We start from the raw sequence: 21,608 nt of genomic DNA on the forward strand, positions 1-21,608 counted from the left end.
CCTTGGCAAGGATTTTACACACAGAAACACACACACACTCAAATAGAGAAAACCCACACTAGGAGAACACATAGTTTGCAATTGTGAGGCCAAGAAAGTAACTTAGTATTTGCGAAATTTTATAAATTCTGTGATGGAGAGAGCTCATAAGCTTTAACAGTAGATTATGGATGGTTGGAGGCTTTCTAGGCTTAAATGTAAATATATTTAATAAAAAGCTTAATTTAAAATATTTATTACAATTGTCAAGGGAAGTTAGAACTAGAGAATGGGCTTTGCTAATCTTAGGGGTCAGGCTAGACTTGGAATTCATAGAAGCCCTTTCAGAATTTTTCTTTAATTTAAAATCTATTTATTTTTAACTAAAAACTAAGCTTATTAACACAAAAAATAACCACCAAGTCATCCAACTAATTTAAAATTAAATTTTGAATTAAAATTTCAGTTAAAAGTTTAAACACCCCCGGGAAGGATGTGAAAAAAACACACACTTCCAGCCAAGAGGATTCAAAATGGTGTCAGTAGTGGTTGCCATTCAAAAAAAAAAAATAATAAAAAAAGGCGCCAGTAACTCACACAAACACAAACACACACACATAGTCTATAAAAAAAAGAAGAGTAGAAGGAAACTATTAGAAGGTGTTGGCTGGCAACATTTTGCAGAGAGCCTGGCGCAAGGATGCGCATAAATTGCAGGCACCATGCATAAATGGAAGGATATTGCTGCAGCCCCGGCCAGCCTTTGATCCGAGCCCGAGTTTCTTTCTACGCTTTTTTTTTCTTTTTCTCCATCCTTTTTGGCAAAAGGTAACAAGGAGCAACATAGCAAGCCTGGCCAGGATGAGCCAGTGAAAGGATGAACCAAAAAAAAATGGCAATAAAAAAAAATGGGGAATCGACAGAAAGGAACTGTGATTAAAGGGGGATTCCCTAATTGATAAGAAAGCTGAGATTGAGGAAAAGGGAAATTGGAAAAAAGAAATTGAAAATGTGCTTTTCCCCAAAGAAAATGCCATTTTAATTTAATTTCTCTTTCGTTTTACCCACTAAACAAATATTTGGAATTTATGTGAGACATTTGTCAGTTGGAGACGGAATCCTTGGAATGGAAACTCCGAATCCACGATTGACTCGGTGACTTCTTTCTGGGGCGCGTCATCTGGTCGCGGGAATGAGATTTATGATTGCCTTTGTGCAGCCATCCCTGACTTGGCCTGGCACCTTTCAGCTTTCAACTGCCTCGATATCTGTCTAGTTGGGTGTGGGCATGGGGCGTGGCTAGGTGATTACCTAAAGCAAACACAGACAGGAGGGCAAACAGCAGCAGCAGCAGCAGTAGAAGCGGCAGTAGCAGCAGCAGCTGACAAACCCACTCAACGAGTGGGCCTGTCCCAGCCATTGTTGCAGATTGTTGTGCGAGCAGCTCTTCTGCGAGTGAAGAGTGAAGAGCCCAAAGGATGCAGGGATGAGGACGTAGATGGCCTCAAGGCTTGCCAACAAAAGGATAGGATGGATGGCCTGTCCTGTCCTGTCCTGTGCTGTCCTGTTCTCAGCTGGGTCATCGGCTTGGGTCCGACCCGACGCATGTGTGTGAAAAGAAATGGAAAATGGTAGGATGAGGATGAGGACCAGATCCCAAGGCAGGATCTCGTTGAGTGCATACGCGGCGTATACGTAATGCATTCAGGTGGAATGCATATGTGTGCACTCACACAGTCCAGCAGCAGCAGCAGCAAAGAGAAAGAGAGGGGCTACGAGTGGTTGAAAGGAGACGGCACGAGACACTCGTAGCGTGTGTGAACAGTCACTTGATTGTGTTATTATTATTGTTTCAAGTGTTGCTTTCTGTTCGCCTTGTTTATTCGCATGCATTGTAACTGTAGCTGCCCTCGAAGAGGGGCCACCGAGGTGGGGGCCCTGCCAAAGGACCAGTGGCACAGTGGTAGCTGTGGCACACAAAGGACGTTGCTCCTTTCCGGCAACCAGCAACTAAATGATGTGGAAAAAAGACTGATGCGTTCATTACAGCTGGACAAATAGAGACTCAAAACAATACTCTAGTTTAAATAAATGAAATTTTATTCTAAAGGGTCTTAGTTATAATAGGCAATGTCTTGTTTATAACATCCTTTTGGAACTTTTGTTTAACTACCATAGATCTTAACTCAATATTAAACCCTATAAACCTATCCATTGCCAGTTTGTCTTGTTCCACTGTACAGTAAAATCCCCTGCTTTCCGCCAATTCAATGGTTCGGCATCCCCATTGTAGCCAGCACACTTGAATGCACTCGAATGTGCAGCGAACCGAAGTCGGGCAAACGACCCACTGTCCCTCAGACCACCCTTCCGGGCGTATTTGTTCCAATAATGTTTTCATTATCCCTCCTGATATGCGATTGCCTGGCTGTGGATTTTATTGTTTACCAGAAATGATGGATCATAATTTTCGGGCATCGGACATCGAGCATGCAATAAATATGAGGCGGATGCAATGTTGCACAATATTAACTACAGTATTACTTGCGGCCTTTTAATAATGGTATTATATTATACGGAATAATATGCCACAGTCATGCCATTAAATGAGTAAAAATTCCAACGAAATCTGAGCATTTATTGAATTCATTTTAAGTAGAAACCGGATTGACCTTTTTATATATATTTTTTTCCCTTCCATTTGCATTTACTCGCTCATTGTGAAAAGAGGTAATTTATGAAAATGACTAAACGAATGCGTGCAAATTATGCCTTTTTCGGGCAATGGCAGCAGGACTTGGAATATGGGTTAAGTGCAGCAGGATGTTGGTCTCGCCGGATGTTCTCCTTCTCGGCTCCATCCACTTCCCCTTTCCTTTCACCAAAAACTCCCCACTTTCGTCGTCTTTTTGTTGCTTCCTTAACAGTCGTAAACAAAAAGGTAGCTGTCCCGGCTAGCATCCTCGCCTCTCAGTTTATTTATATTATAGCCCTGCCCTGGTAATAGGTACTACACTACAGAAGACTTGTAGTTTAGAAAAATATTTTAAATTCTAAAAAAAAATAGAATTTGTATTTATTAGTAACTTTCTCTAGAAGTTTTCAAAGGTATAAAGAACCATAGGAAGTTCTTCGATAGTTCTAGTTAAGCTAGGGTATCCCACATTTTAGTTTCCGGCTAGCTCGTTGTCGTTTGCAGTTGCCGAGTTCGTCCTTTTTTGCAGCTTGTTTGCAAAATGCATCTGGCCTGAAACGGAAGGCTGAGACGATGATAAAGCGGCAGGATGACTCCTTGCCGGCAGCTCCTTTTCGCCCGGCTCCTGCTCATTAAAAATTACCCTTCTTATGGTGAAGTGGAATTAAAATCGCGGCAGTTGGTAGCGGCGTGTGGCGCGTAAAGTTCTTTTAACTGTTTATAATACGCAACGCAGCAGAAGTACACACTCCCAGCCAGACAGGGACTAAAACGAGGACCAGGACGAGGACCAGGACGAGGACATGGATGAGGAAAACAAAGCATCGTCAACAATGAATTAAAAAACACAAAGTTACTTTGCCACATTTCTTTTTGCCTCTCTGGTTGTTTTCCTCTTGCTAGGTTTACTGGAAGTCCTTTGTTTCTACGACTACAGTCTGTCCTTTTGAGATGCCATTACAACTATCGATATTACCGATATATAAGTCTTTTAATAATGATAAGCTACCTTTAAATACATGAAATTATACATATTTTAAATATAAAGCCCGATATATAGTTCTAAGGGTCATTTTCTACGAAAACCTTACGAAGAAATAAACTTATAAAAAGTTTAAACCCTTTGGCCTTTAAAACTATTATCGATATTATCGATATATCTGCCTCTTACTACCGATAAACTATTGCTAACCCATCAATCCTCTTTAATAAGCAAAAAAAACCATTCCATTCGACCCAATTCCCTTAATCCACCAAAAACCCACCAAAGAAAAAAACTTATTAAGAGATTAAGCTTCTAATAAGCATTTCCACAGGCTTCACTGTACCATCTGCCCTGAAAGAGGCGTGAAAGTTAAGAGGGGGCGTTGTGCAGCAAAGTTGGCTCCCAAGTCATTAAGACTAATGGCCACCTACACGTTGGGTGGCTGGGAGCAGGGAGTTGGGGCTTCAGGCCACCGGAATCGTTGGGCGAACTGAGAAGGAGCCATAAGGGTAAGGCATAAGGCCGGAGGATCCTGTGGCTGTGGCCAGCACAAATAACCAAGTAGTTGTTCGGCGGCTTTGATTTTGTAGCACACGTCTGCCCAAGCCCGTTCTATTGTTTGCAACTTGGCTTTGTTTCGGTCGAGAGTCTAGACTCTAGACTGAATCGGTTAGAGATGGTAGAGGAGGAAAATCAACAAATATTCGTTCAATTTCAAGAAGAACGTACTCTTTTCTTATCGATTTTTTCGATATACATATGTAGAAAATGTAAAAAAACAAGATCGTTACTTCTTCATTATTCTTCTATTATTATCGTTTGTTAGATTACAAGTGACTATATAGTCCCCTATTTATTTAAAACCCTCCCATTTTTTCCAAGAAACTATTTTAATTTGAAATTATTCTTAAAATCTACTATCACTTAAGAAATCAGTCTCCCTATTAGATAATAAATCCCCATTAGTTTCGATACCTTTCGATAGCATTTATCTCTGGCTTTCGTCCCTATTAGCGTTCCTTTTGGCTGGGCTGCCCACTCCGTCTCTGTCTGGAGTGTAATTAAGCACTTCAGCCGAGTTGTAAAATGTTCCCCGCCACTGGATTCGGTCGGAATACAATTTAAGGCAACCATGCGGCTATATTGCGGCCTTTTCTCTATTTTTTTTTTTTTCAACCACTACTACTACTTTTGACCAGTTTTTGCCTCCACTTTCGCTGTCTGCCCTCTATTGACTGCCTTTGAATTGTGTTGCAGGGCTTAGCCCATTTTTTCTTCGCATTTTTTTTTGTTGGTTATTGAGTTTCGATGAACAGAAATACCAGAGGCGGTGGCCAAGGCCGCCATAACTTGGCCCGAAACGAAATATCTGGCCTGGCCGCAACATTCTAGCCGGCTAATGGCCAAAGTTTAGATACAAGTTCTTAAGTTGTTTTTTTTTTTTGGTCTGATAGTACTTTGTATACAAATATTTCTTTTGTGTTTCGCTCGAGTTGGTAATTGGTGAGAGTTTTTATTTAAAAAATAATTTTCAAAAGTCAGAAAAGTGGCATGAAATTGCGGGTAAAAGACCCTTTTGCTCATCAGCTGGTCCCTTGATTATGGAAACAGAAACGAAAACTCCTATTTTTACTTTTTTTTGTTCGTTGTACTGGCACTTACTCGAGTGCTCATTACTCGGGAAAGGAAAGTTTCCCGAAAGACTTGACAGATTGTTTGGCAAATTGTCGTGCAAATTGCAGACGAAATGGGGAATTGCGACGAACGAGCGAGCTTTTCGCCGCTCTATGACATGTGAAGTTATGTCCTTTATTTTTTGGCATCACCCGGGGATCCCCTCCAGGCCAAAGCTTGTAGTCTTCAAGTTGATGAAATTATTTCCGTATAATTTAATTGCATTACGAGTGAGAAATGATATACATAAGTGCATAGTGCTACCCGTCACTCGAGGGTTTTGTAATTTCTGATTCTGATTTTATTTTTTTTTTTTATTTTTCAGGGGGTAGGCTGTGCATTCATTATGTGCATGGTGTCTTCTTTTTCTGTCATTTCCCCATGGCGTTGTCAACAAGCCTTTCCCCTCCCCAGTCTCAACCCTTTTACATTTTCCGCATAATCGTCTGTCTTCATCACGGCGGAAAAGCGGAGAAAGTAGCGAAACAGAAACAGAAACTGAAGAGGGTAGAAATTTATGCTTGACATAGAAACACAATTTCGCCAACTGTCGGCCATTTTATTCTTATTCCCCTTTCGCGCCCTCCATCTTTATTATTCGCTCGTTGTTTACCGTTTTCACCTTTATTTTATTTTTTTTTTCAGGCATCACACCTTTGGTCATCGGCCTGCCATGGGCCATGCCATGCCATGCCCTGCCCGGGTGATTAATTGCCAAGCCAACTCGGGACAACTTTACGAAAATTTAATGGCTTAAACTCATTAAGTCTGTTCATTGGGGCTACGAGGAATAATCACCCGAGGATCTAAGAATCAATGAACTTGAAAATATGTATCAAGAGGTTTTAATCTTATTTTATTTTAAGCTTTTGCTTGGGACGCTGCCAAAGAATGAACGGCTTTTTTTTTAAAGACTTTATAGACAAAATATGGACATTTTAGAGAAGTTTTCTTAGATATTTTAGGCTTTAAGTATATCATATTATTTGTCTTGTTTCATAGATATTCTTAGAGTATCCAAGTCTCTACTTGAATTTATTTTATTCTTCATAGATTGAGTTGCAAAAGCAGGCCAAAAAAATAGTTGAAAAAAAGCGAAATGAAATTAAAACCGGAACCGTGAAACAAACAAATATTACTCAGGTTAGGTGTCTCTGTTTTCTATGTTTGATGTTCTGTAATAAAGCCTAAATTAAGAGCCCTTCGAGGTGGGCTTAAAAAATATGTAATAAAAACTATAAAAAAACCTATACAAAATTTAAGTAAATACTTCTGTAAATGTGCTCTTTATGGCTTATATGTAAACTTCTAAATCATCAAAATCGCAAACATTTTCTAGAATCTCTAGCAACTACAAAGTCCAGAGTCAACCCTCTGGAAAAGTGAAAAAAGAACGCCAAGAATGCGGCTCAGGTGAGTGACTGAGTGTTTGTGTGTCGGGCTATGTGTGGCATGCCCCATGTCCATGAGCGAGGCAAGTGGTGGAGGCAAAAAAAAAACCAGGGGGGAGGCAGATAGTGCTCTGGCGCCATGCATCATGCTGACGAAGCTGTTGACACTTCATAAATACATGAGTTGCAGTCAGAGAGGCTCCACACACAGATACAAACACACACATACACTTACAGTTGTATCTGTAGCTGAGCGAGCTTAAGTGGATGTAGATGCAATTGTTGTTCTTCACTTGGCTACCCTTTAAGCCAGGATGGGTTTTCATTGCAGGACTTAACACAGACTAAGCAAACGTCAATCGGCTTTAGTATCCTTATGTGCCACACCTCCCTCCCTCCAATAGCCACTGTTGATCCTTGCTAAAGGATAACTATTGGGTCGACCCGTTGGCAGTTCTGATTATTTGTTTTTTTAGCCTCTTTGTCGAGTACTTTACACTTGTATCACTCATACGCCCTGTTGCCACAAGGCCAAGCCCTCTGATTCTTAAAAGCCGCCACTGAAACAAGGAAATGCTCTAACAATTGTATGTTTATTTTTTATGATTTAAATAAATTAAAGCCATAAAAAGGAAACTTTAAAAGTAACATATACTGTTAGGGGATGAAGACTATTCTCTTTTTAGTAAAATAAAATATTTTATTTATTTACTTAAAAGTTACTACCAGGACAAGTAATTATTTTGACATTTTGACGGTTTTTAGGTGTTTTTTTGTGGAGAAGCCACCAATAGCCCATTATCCTATTACACATTCAACAAGTTCCAAATCGAATTATTTTAATGTGTTCATAATCATAATTGCTGATAATTATTGCACTTACATGCATTTCCGTGCCTTTTTTGATGCGAAAAATGAACAAATCATTTAGGGCCAGATTATTTTGTTTGGGCCTTAATCGCATTAGTCGGTCGCACCATTTCGTAATGGCCTGTCAATAATTGAACGATAATTGCACAAATCAGGTGGATAATTTTATTGTTTAGCAAAATATGCTGGAAATTAAAAATCCGATTGTCATCCGCAGTTTGTTATTTTTTTCCCCTCTGCATGTGTGTGTGTGTGTTGCCTCCGGGGACTTCCCCGGAAATAGTGCCATGAAGCATTTAATAAACCGAAAAGTTCAAGCCAAAAAAAAACAAAAAGAGAAAAACTGGCAAGAAAAATGAATCACCGACAAATTACGGTAAGAAAGAAGAAGCAAATGGCAGCAACAACATACCGTTATGGCAGCTTCCGTCTTTTATTGTTTGCCACACTTGGAGTCCTGAAAGGTCCTTCATCCCCACCACCCCACAACCATCTTTGCCATACAATTCCATATTCCGACAGAGAGGCTGTAAAAATTTCACCATAACTTCCACCGAAAAGCGAACGAAATGAAAAAGGTCTTATGAAATATGCATATGATCATTTTGGCCTTGTGCCCAAGTCACAGAGTGCACTGTAAGAAAAACCTTTAAGATAAATATGAGGCACTCATAGGAAGGTTAAGAAAAATATTCAAAGATCTAATCAAGAAAAATATTAATGTTAGGAGGGGTTTTCATCAAAATACGAATTATTATCAGCCCAAGGGTTGGAAACAATATTTTCCCTAATTCCTATTTTTTTAAATATTTAAAAGAAAATAAAATTGGGATAATATAGTAATTATTGTAAATATAGTATGTTAAATACTTAATATATTAACAGTAATTATGTATAAATATTAAGCCTCTATATCGTTTTCATCAAGTTCCTTTAAAGTTCCTTTTAACCATTTAACCATCCCTATTTTAACCCATCCCATCTAACATCAGACACTATTTAATTATAGATATTACCATAATATAACTATTAAACTAAAATATATGAAATAAATTTAAAAAAAAAGGCAAAAAGACACCCGATTTTCTTCACCGTGTCATCTCTATCTGAGGAAAATTTCATTAAAGTTCAAGTGAAAATTCTTATTTGAACTTTAAGATGTTCGCGCTGGGGATTCCCGGCAGTGGCAACAAGGGTATAAAGAACAACTGAATAGGGGGGGCAGGGGGGTCTGAGGAGGGCTGGATGGATGGTTAAAAAACAACATCCGCAACGTAAAAAAGTTGTCGGCTGAGGCAGAGAAACTGAGGCAGAGAAATTACCTGCAACGTAGGTAAACAAATGCCCCAGCAAGATGCCAAATGGAAAATGGGCAAGTCGGCGGCAAGTGGGCTAAAGCAAAAAAAAGAAAAGAGTTTACGAAGTAAAGGACTGGGGGTACTCCAGAGAAGGAAAAAACTTAAGTCGTTAGGCAAACCCCGGGCAGCAAACAATTCCCGGCATGTCTGGAATTTCACTTTGCTCTCGGAAGTGCCCTGACAAGTTGCCTTCGTCCTTTCACTTCGATCGACTTGTAAACTAAACCTCAACGAGTATCAAAAGTCGTCTTTCAATATATGTATTGTATATATAACTATACATATATGGTATATACAAGTTATTGCTTTTGTATGACAGACAATCGATGTCTGGTAGACAGGTAGACAAAGCACCTGCTGGGTTTTCAAATCATGAGTCTGGAATTCTGAATCCTGACAGCATGGCCAAGGTATTGCATTTCTAATTTTATTTTTTAAATCTTTTCAGATTGCATAAATAAAAGGAATTAATTGACAAGGATATCCAAGGCAAGCCTTTCTATAAAAGCTTTTGTATATTACATTTTAAAGACTCTACACAGATTCTATATCTTTATAAGGATAACTAAAGATATAAAAGTTTCATTAAGTCTAGATACAGGTTTTAGGGACTATGTATATAGTTTTATTATGGATAAAGACCTTGCTTTGAGACCTTTAATAAAACATTTTTAAAGACAATCTTAATTTTTTCACATTTTCCATATCATATATTTATTTTAAACTCATAGTGAAAACTCTTTGGAATTTCACCTTTAATACTCCCTTTAAAAAATCATTGCCTACTTCTAGGCTTACATTTTAAAACAATTTAACCAAAACCCATAATTTTCTTTTAATTTCGATTTTACAATTAACCACCTGTCGTGTAATTAAGCATATTTATTGACAATCATATCGGAACACACTTGGCCATAAATGAGCCCACAACAAATGGGTTAATGACATCGATTTGACAGTTGCGTTGTTTTCTGAAAATTAATGACAGATTGGAAGGCGACACGGAGCCAATTGTGATTCGACAATTATTTGCCACAATCGCAATCGGAATTCCCCAAGGAATCCCCCGCTGATCCCTGTCCAACTGTCCGTTTGTTTGTTTTTGGTCTGCCCGTTTGTTTGCATTTTCCATAAAGGATATTTATCTTGAGGTTTTGTTCGGGCTGTCATTATTCAGCGACTGGACCAAAAAACTCCCACACTCTCCCCCAGTACCGTCGACTGGCCTCTTCATAAATTATAACCAAAAACACAGAAGTGTGAGGGAAACTGGGCGGAGGGGGTCTTACCATGTAACGCTGACGTTAAAGTATTTATCACAATGACAAAATCAGTGATGCCCGGGAGGGGCGAGTGTATTATCGGTGGGCGGAGCACTGGCACTGGCATTACTTTAGGGTTTAAATGTAGCATATTTACAAATTGTTTACAAACACACACACACTAACACACACGCAGCTCTGCCCACGCAGACATAAAAGCTCACACACGTGCTCAGTGTGGTGATAAATGATAACAAATTAGCGGTTTGTCTCTTAAGCGAAAAAGGGGCGCACACACACAAAAGAAGATACCACAAAGTTACCGCAATGCAATAAATCACATCACCTGGGCACACTTACCAACACACACACACACATACACGCATACCTGGCAGGAGGTTCTCACGCACAACCAAAAATGCCAGCAAGTACAGAAGGACTTGGCCAAGAAAACTGATTTTTTTTCTATGAAAAAATTATAAATTTTAAATCAATAATTTATTTTAATAATCTAAAAATAATATCAAATAAAAATAGTACTTTTTATGACTTTAGAAAGGTATATCCTTCACCTTAATTCAATGTCTTCCATTCGAATCTCTACCGTATCACGCATACGCCGCGTAAGCCCGACCTGAGCTGCTTAGGCAAGCAAATGGGAAATCGAAGGGAGGGAGGCCACAAAAAGGCGAGAACACTCCGGCCGGGTGGGGAACGAGAGTTGGAGGAGTGAACGAGTTACCTGGTAACTGGAAAAGCATGGAGAGCATGGCCTCGGCATTTATATCTTGCACCGAAGGAGCTCTGCCGGCAATTCCCCAGGATGGCCAGGATGCCAGATTTCGCAGGACTTTTTGCGCCGGGTGTTAAGTGGCGCTTGGGCATAATTCATGATGCACGGCGGCTGTTTTTGCTGCCTCTGCTGCTTCTGCTACTGCCTCTGCCTCTGTGCTTTCCCTCGCTTTTCCTCCGGCCGACTGCTGGGCGCATTTTAATTATCATTTTGTGGACTCAGACGCGTTTTGGTAACCACGCAAAATTTAATGAGCGACCGTTCTGCGCCCCGACTGCGAAATTATAGCCAAACATAGAGCTATACAGTAGCAATACATACAAACATCCGTATATAGTACTACGTACACACTTGTAGACCCCAGGCCACAAACTCCGACACCTAACCTCTCCAGAAAATTCAGTTTTTGCCTTTTTTACACCCGCCGCCCTGCTTCTGGTCCGACTTTGGTGAACTTATTTCATTACATTTAAACTAGCCGCACGATATTTGCTTTACAGTTTTGCACTCTAATGAAGAAACTTTGCGGCCCCATATGCCCCTCAGCTCGTGTATGTGTGTGCTTTTCGGGGGTGTATATTTTCCAGGGGGAGTGTGTGTGTGTGTGTGTGCTTATCGGGGTCACCTTTTTTCGGTGAGGGGGTGCTAGTCGGGGCGAGTGGCCAGGGGGAAAACTCCAAAGTCTGGCGCTTGAAGTACGGCACAAATCCATTTTTGTAATCAAAATAATGGCTTGGATTAAGCCAAGAAGGCAAGGAAACTTTGAAACGATATCGGGGTCGCTAAAATTAAATCAAGTCATTATAATTAAAGTTTAGAGTACAAAGGCTTTAAGGTTTAGGTTGATAAAGATTCCACCTACATATAAACCTTATTATTTATTTTCTAAAAATAATTAAGCTTTAGTTGGGGTCACCAAAAGTCAATGTAGTCATTATTATTAAAGTTTAAAAAACATGGAGGATTGGGGTTTAAGGATTTAGAGCTTATATAATCTTAATGTCGGGGTGTCGGGGTCACCAAGCATTTCATTAAATCAAATCGTTTCAATTAAAGTTTTTTATAAAGCCATGTTCAAGTTTTGTATGCTTAGTGAATATAAATATAGTTTTCAGTCATAAAATGTTTCCATTTATTTCTAAAAAGGACAAATAAACTTGAAAGAAATATCGGGGTCACCAAAATAAAACTTCAAGATACATATTCTTGAAGGCTTGAGCTTAAACAATATAGAATCTATAATGTATCTATAGCTTGCAGCCTTTTAGCTCCCATTTGTTTTGGAAAAATAATTAAAATTAAATTACCTACAAACTAAAGCCTCTGAATAATTGTGTTTACATTTGAAAACAATTAAATATTCACTAAATAAGCCCTTTATTTGGGCTTTAAATGCATTTTGATTTGATTAATTTATGCCTGGATAAAGTTAATCAATAATGCAAGGGCTTTTTAATTTAAGTAGTTAAGGCCCATGAATTCTATCATCAATTATGTAGAATAGAATGCTTCGACCGAAATAATGAGTGTGGGAATATGAGAGCTGTTTATCATAATGGAAACACAAACAAAACTAAATCACTTCTCTATGAAAAGGAGCCCAAAGTTATGGGCGTTCTTGTTAATCAACATAATCAGGCAAAATGGGCGACGATCTAATTTTAAAAGAGCCATAACCAGCTGCATAAAAGGCCAGTGTGTGTGTGTGTGAGTGCTGGCCTTTTTGTGGGCCTGGCTTAAAGGGCAATTTTTGAAGTGGCCCATAAAAAAAGGTGACAATGTGTGCGATACACACACATGGAATGCCCCCCATTCCCATTTGAGTCGCAAACAACAGAAGCAAAAAAAAAATGGGGAAAAACATGCACGATAATTTTAATTTCCTGTGCCAGGAGGTCGAATGCTTCATCACATTTATGATGAAACGGCGAGCCAGGCTAACCCGCACCCACACCCACACCACCATCGCCACTGCATCAGTAATCCAGTGGGCCACCCGAAAACCACCCACGAGTTCATTGCTCAGTGGGGCGACGCATAAAAGCGCGCTTCACTTATTTCAATCAAATTACGGCCAATGAATATTGAACTATCGGGTCTCCGGTAGAGACTCTATACGCCCACACACATCCCACATACACACGTATCGTTGGCAAAAATAGTTTTTCGGTAGCAACTAAAAACGTTGTGGTTTTTGCTTATATTATTATTTTTGATCAAAAAAAAAAGACCAGCTCGCAGCTTTTGGGAGGCGAGGGATAAGTCGCGATGCGAAACAATTGATTGGCGACGCCTAGTGCGCACTGCAACTCGAACTCGATACGCAAATTCGATTAAAAAAATTTCCATTCGCATATTTACGCATATTGCATTCTATTTGCATACCAATATGGGCGGAAGGGGAGTGGTAATAATATCCATCAAATATTTAAGTACAGGTAGCTTAAAAAGTACAGCCATAAAACAAATAAGCAGGGCTTTGAACTGTGGTCTTCCCATCCGGATTGTATTTCAAGGATTTCCGAGGTACATAATTCATATAGATTTGGGTTACTTTTTTGTCTTTATTTATTATTCCATGTTTCGTTTATAGTTTCATTTGAATTTGCCCATTGTGGATGTCCATTAATCAATTAATTTGTCCCACTGTGTCCACATGGCTGTCCAATTGGCATGCCACTTTTTGGGCCATGTTATACGGCATCGTTAGGCTTTTGCCATTTGACTGAACGCATAATAAAAATTGGCACATATTTTTGGTTTTTGTAGCTGTAACTGTTGCAGTTGCATTGTGATTTCACTTTTTGTTCTGGATATGGAAGTATAAACATCGAAAATATATCGAAAAACAGGGATATTAAACGAAACAGAAGGGATTATGAAGTTTTTCTTAAAAAAGGGGTCAGTTTCTACAGATCTACTTCTACATTTTTTCCACTTTCGATAATTTACGATAATTTGAATATCGTTTTTTGAGAATACCATACCATTGCCGCTATCTTCTTATAAAATACTAAGCAATCATAATCGTTAAAGATCATTATATTAAACAAAACATCTCAGTTTTCATATATGTTTTCGATTCTGCACTATTCTGCATCAAAATCTGATCACAAAATATTTTTCGCATTTTTTTCCAATTTTGTGGGGAGACCCCTTGTGAAATCACGAATATCCACAGTCGGCCCAGAGCCATAGCTATATCTCAGCCAATTCTCATCCGATTCTCAAGCGGAGTACCTTAAACGATTTGTGGGCCGATTCTCCACTATTCTGCATCAAAATCTGATCACAAAATATTTTTTGAATTTTTTTCCAATTTTGTGGGGAGACCCCTTGTGAAATCACGAATATCCACAGTCGGCCCAGAGCCATAGCTATATCTCAGCCAATTCTCATCCGATTCTCAAGCGGAGTACCTTAAACGATTTGTGGGCCGATTCTCCACTATTCTGCATCAAAATCTGATCACAAAATATTTTTCGCATTTTTTCCCAATTTTGTGGGGAGACCCCTCGTGAAATCCCGAATATCCACAGTCGGCCCAGAGCCATAGCTATATCTCAGCCAATTCTTATCCGATTCTCAAGCGGAGTACCTTAAACGATTTGTGGGCCGATTCTCCACTATTCTGCATCAAAATCTGATCACAAAATATTTTTCGCATTTTTTCCCAATTTTGTGGGGAGACCCCTTGTGAAATCCCGAATATCCACAGTCGGCCCAGAGCCATAGCTATATCTCAGCCAATTCTCATCCGATTCTCAAGCGGAGTACCTTAAACGATTTGTGGGCCGATTCTCCACTATTCTGCATCAAAATCTGATCACAAAATATTTTTCGCATTTTTTTCCAATTTTGTGGGGAGACCCCTTGTGAAATCCCGAATATCCACAGTCGGCCCAGAGCCATAGCTATATCTCAGCCAATTCTCATCCGATTCTCAAGCGGAGTACCTTAAACGATTTGTGTTTCGATTCTGCATCAAAATCTGATCAAAAAATATTTTTCGCATTTTTTTCCCAATCTTGTGGGGAGACCCCTTGTGAAATCCCGAATATCCACAGTCGGCTCAGAGGCACAGCTGCATCTCAAATTGGATAGTGTTTCAATTCTAGTTTTTCAGAGTTGTATACCGATATATCCCGTTAACTACCACCTCTAACACAGCAATTACACACGAACGCATATGGATCTGGTGCAATGGGAATGTTGCCAACAATTTGGTTGCCTTTATTTCCGTTTATTTTTTTGGCAATTTTATTTTTTGCATTCGACTCGAACTCGCATTTATTGAATGACCGCTCACGCACACAGCGGCACGCGCCGATACTTATGCATAAATTATGGCAATCGCAATGCGTTGACTGTCAGTTGGGCAGCGAGCGCGAAATGTGTGCAAATAATTGCAAGTTCGGTATTTTTGTGGCGTGGGCGGAACTGGGCGGTAGTGGCATCGATGCAGCGGAAAATAATGGAAGACCCCGAGACCAGAAATCGAAAAAAATGGAAAAATAAAAGGAAACAGGAAAGGAAAAATGGCAAGCCGCAAGAAGGATATTATCACCTGAAAGAACCGGATAAGGATTGAACAATATATACCCGGGACTTGTGGTTGAAAAATGTCTTAAATTGAGCTATTTATTATTAAATAGTTCTGGTCCATGAACTCTTAAATATCCTTCCAAGCGAACAACTTTTGCTCTGCTTGAGGACTATAATTAACCATCATACTGTTTCGTCAAGCCTGAGGCATCTTTTAATAACGCGAAGGTTGAAACCTTTCAAGGAAATTAAAAGTTGTTTGTTGCCGGCGTTTACTTTCTTAATATCCTTGTCTAGGGCATCAAGTTTCCGGTTCCGGGAAGTGAGAAATAAAATGGCGACGAGCAAGAGGCAAAGGCACATCCTTGAGCTGCACTCATGATGAAGCAATTAAATGGCAATGTTTATGACAGAATGCGGCGGAAGGTGACTCGTATCCTGTATCCTGTCGCTATATTCAATATCGATTGCATTAAATACGTATTTATTTTCGTTTTTTTTTAGGAGTAGAGTTTAAAACCAGATTCAAGTTCATTCTATCTATTTATCTGTTTGCTGAGGAAACAAAAGCAATGTTTTTTTTATATTTTTTATTTTGTGGTGGATGGTTTATTTTAATGGATCCTGTTCCTTCGGTTCGCATGTTTGTCCGCCATTTGGTTGTTTGTCTGTTTGCCTGCCTGACTGACTGACGGCTTTGCTCTGCCTTACTCGTCCTGCCTGTCTGTCTGGCTGCCAAACGAAGGGCTGGAAATCATTGGGCGGGGAAAGAAATGCATCGACCCGGCAACCTAACAACCCATCGACCCAGTGACGCTGCCTTTGGTTGGATTTCACTTGCATTAAGTGCTTCCTGCCCTGTCACTGAGGTCCTGTATACCAAGCTCCCTTACCCGAGTCCCATGTCCCATGTCCTGGGGTTCTTGGGTCCTGCATCCTTCTGCTCCCGACTGTCTGGGCATCGGACGAACCGCTTGTGCCTTCACCTTCGTGTCACTCAAATTAAAAAAAATCACAAAAAAAAAGAAAAGAAATGCACACAGAAGCTCGTGTCACATACTGGGCTTTCTATCTATTTGGCTCTCTACACTGGAAAATATATTTCCAAAGAAAGAAAGATTGAGTGCTTCCCTTAGACTAGCTCACCATTCCTTCAAGGACTCTACTTTAAACTTTAACTTTCCCAGTGTGTTTCGTTGGAATTTTTGTTTCTCCGCGCATTTTGGAGCTTTAATCATGAGCTGGGCGAGGCTTTACTTTTACCGTTTGACCCCCGACCAGGATCCAGCACTCAGGACTCGGGATCCTAGAATGCGAATCTAAATCCAGCCTGCCGACGCCACCGCTACTGAGCTATGTCCTATGTCCGATGTCCTGTTTGCTGTTTGGCCAGCCCCGCGGCCCCCTCTACTCCCAGCCAGCATGTTTGCGGATTCCGTGTCCTGATGCCTGATGTCCTGCTGCTGCTCGCATGTCCTTACAGCTCGTCCTGCCATTCGGCATTTGTGCATTCTACATGTGTAAGCCTTCCGTTGTCATGGAGAGGCGGAACTTTGCAATTTTATTCAACATTCAACAGCATTTGCATTGCATGTGTATTTTATAATTTTAATTTCCACATTTTCCCCCTTTTTTTTTGGTGTTTTTGTGTTTTGTTTGGTGAGCCCTAATTACGGAGAAATTAAATTAGTCCGCTTAATAATAATAATAAAAGTATTTTGATTGTTAAATTTTAAAGAAGTCATGGAGGCTGGTATCTCGCATCGCATCGCTATCTGTGTCCGGTTCACGGTTCGGTTTTTGGTGTCGGTCTGGTGTTTGGGTTTTATTTTGCATGGCAGCAAATTATTTTTAATTATCGCCGTTGCTGTCGCTTGTTCTGCCACTGTCACTCCGTTTTGGCCAAAAAGCAAAAGCAAAAATGGCACAGCGGAAAAGCACAAATTTCCACCAAAAACGAAAAACAACCGCAAACAATTTCTGCTCTTTCCACCCCATCAGGTGACAATCACAAAAAAAAAAGCTAAGAGAGCTTATCAAACGATTTCAAAATCCTGTCTAATTTTTGAAAAGCGAATCCGTTGGATATTCTGCCTTGAAAGCATTTTTAATTTGGGTTTTAAGGTAAATAAATTATAATTAAATGTTCAAGACTACAAATAATCGAATAAATCGAATTCTCTCATCAAGAGAACATTTGTGGAAAAGTTTGGCGTTTATTTGTTTAGTATTTTTAATGAAAAAAGTATGATATATTTTTTTGTATTTGAATTTGTTTATTTGTATTAAAAGGAGTATACTATTCACAAGAGGTTTCTTAATTGAAAAACGTATAACTGGATTTCTTTCTTGTTTTGATGGTATTTTTATGTTTATAGCATAATATTTTTGTTTTTAATATCATTCTTACTTAGTTCTTTACAATATTTATTGATATTTACTATTTATATAAGGTTTTAGGGGTCATCCATTTATAAACAAATTAAAAAAACTACAAATTTATAAATATTTAGACCAAAAATGCCAAATCCTTTAATAAAGTTAAACAAAGAAGTATTTTATTTTAAAGAATCGCTTGCAAAATAAGAGTCAAGACCACTTAAAAACCCAATAAACCGAATATAAAATATTTACCTTCTTTTTATTGAAAAATCATCAATTATTTAGACTTTAAATGCTTGGTATTGAAGGACATTCATGTATTGAAGGGAAAGTGAGCCGAAGGAGAGCCATAAAAAGTGAAAATGCCAGGAGAGTTCTCTCCACGGAATTCGAAAGTGCCAAGGAATTGGAAGTAATGTAAGCATCACAAAACATTTATGAGACCCACAAGTAAGTCAAGCATACGCACACAAAAATGCCCACAAATACAGGATACTCACACACACACAGGCACGTAGCTACACCCACACACACACACACTCACAGATATAGAGACAAACAAGAGGAATTTCGTAGACACCGACCAACTGGTTATCCCTTTAGGAAATCAACTAAGCATTTTAATTAACTTTGCCGAAAAACGAAACCGAAACAGAAACAGAAAAGTACAAAATACACTAGCACACTAGCACATTCATACAGAGAGAGAAAAAAGGGAGCAGGAAGCAAGACCAGACCAGACCAGGCAGCTGCTGAAAATATGACCAAAAGCCGCAAAACTAAAGTTAAGGCTGTTTCTCCGAAAAAAGAGGAAAAATAAAGGGGCCGGACTTGGGAGGACTAGGGCAGGATATCATGATAATTTACTGAAAGCGCAACCATTTGTACACAGATACTCTCACACACACACAGATACACTCACACACTCACAATCAATATTAAATTTCCGCTTGCCACATCTTTATTTGCTTTTTTTGTTTTTGTTGCCCTTCCGAAATACTCGCACACACACACACACATCCAAACTGATACTAACACACACGCAAAACGGGGGCGTGGCATAGGGCAAGTGCCGTCACATGACCCCCAGCCCCCAGTACACCCACGCCCCTGGAGTGTAACGTGAGCAAAGTGCAACTAATTTCCAAAAGGCAAATTTTATTATATTTTTAGCCCACATACTACAACCAAGGAGGAAGTGCGGGGGAAACGTATTCCCAAATGCAAATCTAAACTGCCTCTGGCCCACAAAGGCACTGAGAAAAAGAAGGGGTACGAATATCACTTAAATATTAATATTTAATATTAAAATATTTTAATATTAAAATTTTCATTTTTAACATTCTATCTGAGCAATGCTTTCTTTTCTTGTAGACTTTCTTGAGGGTTCTTTCACTTATGCCTTACATCATGCGGTACAGCATGTCCTTAATAATAATGTAATAGATATAACCTAATATAACCTTTTTTTAATAAGTCTAAAAGACTTTACTAACGAGAATAAGCTAGACATCTACTTTCGTCACCTTTTGTGTTTGTTTTAGAAGGAACTTTTCAGAAATTAATATAATATATAATAGAATAATATATTCTAATTAAATCGTAAATAATTAACACAGAATTGTAAAGCTCATAAAAAGGATGATGGAGGAGTCCTTTATTTGCATTCGTCACTGGTTTTTTTTTTACCAATGTACCAATGTCTTTTACCAAAAAATTTGCAATTATGTTTAGAAAATGACCTATTGTCTCAACAGATATCACTCTTTATATCTTCAATATTATATATATACTATAAATATAATATATTTTCTTATACTATGTAATACTATCAACAGTTAAACAATATTATCAAAAAAAAGACTACATTCGTCTTAAATCTTTTATTCTTTGTTAAAATCTAAAATATATGATTTTAACTTAAGCTTGATTGTAAAGATCTTAAGGCGTCTTTCTAACGAGGCAGTCGAGTAGACAACCAACCCATTTTCTGCAACTTCCCTCCTAACAAGACCACCTGTGTTTCTCGCAGTGTATCCACATACTGAAGGTGAATCCTACAGAGATGCACACACAGGAACGAAAGAGGGTCGAAGCAGGAGGCGAGCGAGAGGGAAAGTTTGCCAACTCAAGTTGAGGCCGATGATGAAGAGTTCAACGTGAAACTTTCATTTTATTTACCATGAGTTGGCAGGAAAATTGCTGGCAGCAACAAAAAAACAACAAATAAAAATCAAAACAAAAAGGCAACTGGAGCCCCAATGATTAATAAACAACAAACAGAGGGCAGAGGGTGAGAGGGTGAGTCAATAAAAAATGCACAAAAAATAAACAGAGTCTATTAAAAGGGGGCTTGATTGGATGATAATTAAAAGTTAAATTCGAGTGACATTTATTAGATTTAATTATTGCATTTAAGGATCATAAATCAGGAATGTGTAATGAAAAAAGTTCATATATATACATATAACAAATATAATTCATAGTTTCCAGCTGGGCTCTTATTTCCTGGTCTGGTAACAGAAATATTAACTTGAGCAATTTAATCCTGGCTCATGTGGGAGCGTCCTTGTGCTTCTGCCTTGCCGTAGTTGTCCCCTTAGCCCTTTCCGTCTCTGTCAGGCTTAAACTGCAGTCATAACAATAAATTTCATTTGCACGTTCCGACTTTGCCTGGCTCTTGACTCCTTGACTCCTTGACTCCTTTTGGCTTGTGCTTCTTTGGATCCAAGGATCCTTCTTCGAGTGCTCCTCCTCCTCCTGGCACTTGTTCTGTCTGTTAGTCTGCCAGTCTGCCAGTCTACCAGTCTACCAGTCAGCCATTCAGCCAGAGGTCCTTGTTGTTGGCTGTTTTGGTTGGCTGAGCTTGAATTTGACATAATTTCCCATGGCCAAGTGTCGTAAAGCTTTCACAGCAAAAACATTTTTTGTTGCCCGGAATTACTTTATGATTTATACACTTTACGATATTGATACACCACCAGTACCAGTATCAGTACCAGCACCACCACCACTACTAGACTCCAGTCGACTTTGGTCCTTTGGAAAGTTGATTTTTTGAATGCATATCCCACCCATAGATAAGCCCTCGTCCTTTGAGCCACACTTCACTCGCAGCCAAAAAGCAAATTGCATTTTTCGACACTTGACAGCTCCAATTTGACTGGCAGAATTTTCAATTACCCTCTGCGGAGAGTATATATATTTCTCCCTTTTTTTTTTTTTAAACATGCTATATATATATATATAAATATATATGTATATTCTTTTGGATGGCTTTTGCCATCTGAAAATTAAGTTATCTGTTTTGGATTTTGAGTCGGCCTGATTCGGAAGTTCTGCGTGTGTTCTACATATTTGAAAATGCATTTGGGGGCCCAGCCGGGGCAACCCAATCCGAATGAATTCAATTTGTATCGGAGTCAGTGAAAGGCATCGAATCGATTGAATTGGGAGTGTGTGCAGTATCGAACTCAGTCATCTATGCCCAAAATAAAACTCAAACAATATTCAAACTTTTCAAATTCAATTCTCGATGATTGGTAAGGACGAAAAATCAATAAAATGCATTTTTCAGATTAACAAAAAAAATTATTAGCTTTATTTATATTTTAGTTTTATGTTAAAATAAATAGGTCGAACTTCATAAAATATATGTACGCAGCTGTAATTAA

At 38.9% G+C, this 21,608-nt stretch overlaps 1 long non-coding RNA gene across 1 annotated transcript; it reads left to right on the forward strand.

Moving 5' to 3' along the window:
- Positions 1–18,234: 18,234 nt before the first annotated feature.
- LOC138926395 (uncharacterized) lies at positions 18,235–20,221 on the forward strand. Its single transcript, XR_011442900.1, has 3 exons — positions 18,235–18,351; positions 19,108–19,206; positions 19,967–20,221. It is a non-coding gene; the product is annotated as an uncharacterized lncRNA (long non-coding RNA).
- The last annotated feature ends 1,387 nt before the right edge of the window (positions 20,222–21,608 follow it).

Source organism: Drosophila bipectinata, chromosome XL (genome assembly GCF_030179905.1).
Source record: "Drosophila bipectinata strain 14024-0381.07 chromosome XL, DbipHiC1v2, whole genome shotgun sequence".
In the NCBI taxonomy this organism is placed as follows: Eukaryota; Metazoa; Arthropoda; class Insecta; order Diptera; family Drosophilidae; genus Drosophila; species Drosophila bipectinata.